The 5,933-nt window shown below is 40.8% G+C and overlaps 1 protein-coding gene across 5 annotated transcripts in view; it reads right to left on the reverse strand.

Annotated features, from left to right (window-relative positions):
- Positions 1–3,375, reverse strand: part of CHD8 (chromodomain helicase DNA binding protein 8) — a 54,334-nt gene extending 50,959 nt beyond the window's left edge. For 2 of the 5 annotated variants that reach the window (XM_064485795.1, XM_010990175.3), the window contains exon 1: positions 3,275–3,374. The gene's annotated coding sequence lies outside the window, so the exon portion shown is untranslated. Of the gene's footprint in view, positions 1–3,274 lie in introns of all 5 variants that reach the window. The other 3 variants (XM_064485796.1, XM_010990182.3, XM_064485794.1) reach the window with 3 other exon arrangements.
- Positions 3,376–5,933: the final 2,558 nt, after the last annotated feature.

Genomic DNA, 5,933 nt, shown 5'->3' on the forward strand with positions numbered 1-5,933 from the left:
CAAAGCCAATCTTTTCTTAAAAATTATGCTTAACAGTATGGAATGTTTAAAATCCTTGGTTTGTCTTTGAAATTTTTTTGTACTTCTATTTGAATAGGAGTCAGTCTGATGTTCTGGGAATTGTTTTCCAACAACTAATAAGAATATACTTGGACAATCTGAACATGAAAACGCTAGATCTGTGTCTAGATTCCCTACACTGCTCCACTGCTTGGAAATATATTCCTGGATTCATCCCTGCTGAAGGTGAATGTAAAGCAATTATCTATGCCAGTCTTTCTGCTTATGCCTGCTGGGTTTTTAATTGTCATGTAACACACATTACTGGGTAGAAATAAAGTGCTTTATTTTGAAAAGTCTCCTGCTGCGATCTAAAGGCAAGAATTAAGATATGTTAAAGTTGACCATTTTGCTTCATGTGACACTAAACAACCAGGAGTGTAGTGAAGGACAGAAAGAGATGGATAATAAAAAGGGCAAAAGAAATGTCACCTACCGAACAGCTTAATGAGAAATCTCAGAGACTAACACACTTTGCAATTTAAGTTTAAAACATCTAATAACTACAAAGAAGTGGACTTATTCTGCAATATAAATACAATGAAAATCTTAAAGGCAATTGGAATTAGTCAGAAAATGCAAAAAAAGAGCTAAATCACAACTTTATGCACGTGCACACACAAAACAACATAGCGGGGGAGCGGGGAGGTTATCCAGGATAAAATTTAGAGTGTAATAAATGGTTAAATAAACCTTTAGGCAGTAGTAAAGAGGGCATACAACTGTTACTTGGGTACTAGGTACCAAAAGAACTGCTTCTTGAAAATTAGGGTCTCTTTGTATTCTTAAAAGGCCTCAACAAGACAGATGCAAAAAGGCACATCAGTGGATTAAAACAAAAGGCAAAGTGAACAAAATCGTAACAGGAGGATGAAAGGAAGACCACCAATTTGTAAGAAAAAGAATAATTAATTAAAGAGGAGATATAAAAAGTTCAACTGAGTAAGATATGAAACCACAGTCTATCAATGGATCTAATGCTAAAGGTAAAATAGGAAATACTAAGTTGGTTACAATAGTGTAAGGGTGGGTCGCACAAAGACTTGCAGATCAGGGACTTGCTCAAATGGAACTCCAGAAGCAGACTGACTTCTAGGGGTAAGGGTGGAGGGTCCAGAAAAATATCTGTCTTCTGTTTATTTTTCAGGCATTAGGCTCAGAAGATAAAGCTTAAACCTTTAAGGGCTGTAGACAAACAGCATCTTCAAAGCACTCAGCATTCATCTGAATGCTGTGAAAATGTTAGTCCTTCTATAGATGAGAATATCAAATCTCATTCTTTAGTAAGCAAGCACAGTTCTTGGCACTCACAAATTAATCTTAAATGGTAGTTTCGCCCAGAAAAATCTCACTCTTCTTAAAGGAGATGTGTATTATGGTTTCTTTTAAAGACTGATCCCCTTCACCATCCTCCTTTACCTATCAGAAACTTGACCCTTCACATAAAATGTCAATTTTTTCCTGTTACAACCAAAACTCTGCAGTGGTGGTTACCACAATGCCAAGATTCTTCCAGCCCATCACCCAGCGGGTACTGCAGAGAAGGCTGTCCCGGGAAATACAAGATCTGTGCTTCCTAGTGATTCACAACTAGCTCAGCAGATTTCTATCACTTTCTATCCATGTCTAAGTGGATTCTGTCAACTGGGGAAGTGACACACTCAAAAGGCCAGATGCATGGAATAGATCAAACATGCAGAAGGTGAGAACTGTCCGAGCACCCATACGCCGCTCCACCAAATCCCTTATCCCAACCCGTTACTCTTTCGCTACTTCAGTTTTAAACCTTCCCCTAAGCCTGTCTCTTCACACACACACACACACCCCTACCCTTTCCTCTCTTTATCCAATGTCCTTCATCTTGCCTTGCAGACCTACTGGTATGCCACTTTGGCAACCTATCTTCTTAAATGAAAAATGGTGTCTTCTTTATCATAACTTCTTTTAAGGGGTGGGATCATTCAAAATACTTAGAATGAGAAGCTTCCCACATTCAGAACAGACCACAGTCTGTTCTGAAACCTATTTGGTGACTAAGACAAAAATTCCTAAGCAGACATTATCTAATCAACAGAGAACATTATTCCAATCACAAACTCACCTTCTAGTATCTAAAGTGCCCCACCCCAGACAGGACCTCACCTGATGCTAAGGATAACCCAGTCAGAGAATCCCGGACTGAATTGACAGATTCAGAACAATATGAAGAGTAAATAATCTGTGGATGCCGGCGTGATGGTAGGATGCAGTAGACACAGATAATGCAGTTCCTCTGGTGTTTGGGGACGTTCCACTATGTCTATTCTTTAAAAGAAAAAGACATCCAGTTCTGTCTTCGATTTCTGACTGACTACACTCAGTCACTGAAAAGACATTAGTCCACTAAACATCTATACATCACTATTCACCTCTTCCTTGAAGACCTTAATCATTTCGGATTCCTACTTAAAAGGTAGGAGCTGCTGCATTTGCACGGTTGCTGCAATGGCAGGGAAATTTCCTGCGACACTAGAGACAGGTAAATAAAGAAATTGCATTTGCTCTGAGGTAGGGGGAGGGGTCTTCTGCCAGTGAAGAGTTTACATAATGCAAGAGAAAACCAGGGAGCTCTGCAGACCTGTCAGTGGAAATGCAAGGCTTGAGCTCCTCTCTTCCCACCATCCCTAAACACTCTCCCAAAGCCTGCTCTGCTCTCCCAAAGACTCACAGAAATTACATCTAATAATGTAAAACAATCTGCACACTCCATGCTTTCCTACCCACCTTACTACTAAAATGTAAAAAACAAGCAAAGAAAGAAAGAAAAACCCTAACCTCCCACTTTTGAGTCCAAAGTATGGAGTAACCAAACGGAGCCGGGGAGTTTTCCCTCCTCTGAAGGAGCAAGGAGAACAAGGAGCTGCCTCAAATCCACACGATGCCCAGTAACTCAATGACAAGCCCTAAAAACTCCACAGGGGCCGGGGCTGCTCCGTACGCGACTCGGCCCGGCTCGGGCGCCGCGGGCCGGCAGCCACCCTCTCCCCCGGCCTCTCACAAAGGAGAATGGTTCAGTCCAGAGCATCACCCAGCACCTGATCCCCGACAACTGGGGGACCGGCAAGGGCGGGGGAGCGAGCAGGAGGATGAGTTATGGAAACCAATTCTAAGAGCCTCAGCTTTTGCAAAGACTCCTGGACCAGGACTGTGCGGCGGGCGTGAGCGGAAAGCCTACCTGAACAAGTCCTGGTGCTTCCTTTCCAGCCAGCGTTTAAACTCACCCTTTCGGAGAACAAGGCGCCTTCCGGCGGAGCATGGCCAGCCCTCGCCTCAATCTAGCTTGCTAGTAGTCCATTCTCCCTTGGCTCCGCCCACCTCCGCTCCCACCCACCAATGGCAGGGCCGACGCCCGGCCTCTCCCAGCAGGGTAGTGTGAGTGCCATCCAGGAAGTCTCTTGAGGGTGGGCGGTCCTAGAAGGCTGAGGCAACCACAGATATGCCTGATTGAAAATAAAATCTGGCGGTAGCTCGCCTCTGACCGCTCGGTACACAGAGCTCTCGGCATCTTAGCATGACCCTCGCCGTTGGGGGCGCTCTAAGCTAAAACATTTAGTTAACCTGTTTCTGGGACGCCATCTTGGATCGGGCTAGTGCCTTGGGACCCGGAGGAGGAAGGAGTGTTTAAGAATTTGAAGCCGTCTTTGGCGTTCTACGGGCTACTTAGGTCCAGGCCCGACACACTCTCCTTTATATAATCGGAATATCCCTCAGTCGTGATACGGAGAAAATGTGGAATAATGCTGAGTGTGCTTAGAGGCATCCCCCACCCTACTCTTATAACCAAATCAAAGAAGCAAAAATAAATTCTTGGAATGAGTAGAGTTTCTGAGTTTTGGGGATAATCCTTTAGTGACAGCTCACTCCTCAGGATATCAGCATGAGACCAACATAGGTTATGAATCTATTCTAGATGCTTCTAAGGCTTATGCTTCACTTGCAAGTTTTCCAGTGTTCTGACTTTGACGGCACAGAGTACTGCCAGTCAGTTGGAAATGGACAGGATTTAGGGGAGAATTTAAACTTAAAAAAAAAAAAAAGGCCTAAATTCATCAATAGACCCAAACTACCTGGGAATACAGATAGAGTAAACAACAGAAGTCTTGATAGAAGTCTGAGGGGTGAAATTGTACGCAAGGCAAAGGGACATTAGGAGACAACCTCAGAAACATTGGCTCCGGAGGGTAATTTTCTAATAACGACATTTAAATTGGAAAGGAAATAATTTTATTGTAGGTAAAATTATCTGCCCTCAATGAGAAAGAGTTTCCTGTTTTCTAGTCTAAATCTCTACTGCTGTTACAACTTGCTGCAAAAAGTTTTTCATTTTTTTATTTGTGAGTGAAGGAAGTCTTTCCAAATCATTAAAAGAATTTCTCAAGGAGTAACATTTGCATGGTACACATGGTAGGAACTCAGAGACCTTGAGTCACATGAGTCAATATTTTATCACGGAAGTCATTAAGACTTGGCCAAATACATTTCCCTGTATATTGAACAAATCTGTTGGCCAAATTCTACCTTGGCTACCACTGTCTTTATATCAAAATTTAAAATATATATATATATATATTTTAAATTGAAGTATAGTCAGTTTACAATGTGTCAATTTCTGGTGTACAGATAAACAAGTTCATACTGTGTAGCACAGGGACCTATATTCACTATCAAATTTGATGTTAGTATTAGAACTTACCAAAACAATGTGTTGGTTGCATATACAGATATGATCTTAATTATTAATAGTTTCTAGAATGAGCACTTATTATCCTTCTGCTTATTTGATACAAAATAAATCTGCTATGAAAGGAACCAGTTATGCCCATTATGGAAAGGGGAAAAGGTGTGTCTGCTGATCTATAAATAGTATGGCTTAGCCTGCTACAAATAGTATGATTTCCAATGGCCCTGGTCTTCAAAAACCAATCAATACCTAGATTATGCATTCCATTGATTCTTATTTTGTGGTTGGCTTTATTCCTTTGATAACTGTGTAAATTTAAAAAGCTAAAGCTCTAAACTGTTCTTAGAAACAATGATCAGTACATATATGTAAACTAAAAAAAAGTGCAGTATATTGTATATGTGTAGTCAAATTATAACAATTCTTCCTAATAAAATTGAAAAATGAAAAAAAAAAAACAATCAGTATCTGCATTATCTTAAAACTACCATTTTTTCACATGGTGGTGGGAGACCCACTTTCTTTAATCCTTCATTATCATTTCATTCAGAACCTCAGTTATGATCAACACAGATCATGAATTTGCCCAGATACTTTTATTTCGCATGCTTCCCTTAAAATTGGTGAAACACCCAGGTATAGAGTATACGAGTGGTTTGGATCATAGAACTGGCTGTGGGATTTGGATCAAAAAGATAGGCTCCAAAATATCAAAATGGAATTCTTCAATGACTCTGAAAGCAGCAGCTCTAGGCTGAATGCTCTCTCTGATCAATGCTCTGATGCCTCTCCATCACTAAAGATTTTTTTGGTTGGTAAAGAAAAACTCTTAACTATAAAGTAATTTACTTTAGTTTTGTCCCTGGTGTGAGGGAGAAGGCCAACCCCAAACTGAACAGCCTCAATCCTTTCTGGAATGAGGTAAGATTTTTCAAAAACAAAACCAAACCATAATCAAAGCAACACTCCAAATGTCTTAAAATTTCCTGTGGTGCAGTGTTAACTATCACTACTACTACTCGGGGCAGAACCCCGTAGAAAATGAATGTATCTCAAGGAGGCTTCTTCCAATACCTTTGATACAATTCCCTAGAAGGAAAATATCTACTTATGTTTGGGATACAATCGAAATGACACATGAAATATGAGCAGC

This window comes from Camelus dromedarius, chromosome 5, assembly GCF_036321535.1.
Source record: "Camelus dromedarius isolate mCamDro1 chromosome 5, mCamDro1.pat, whole genome shotgun sequence".
Classification (NCBI taxonomy): Eukaryota; Metazoa; Chordata; class Mammalia; order Artiodactyla; family Camelidae; genus Camelus; species Camelus dromedarius.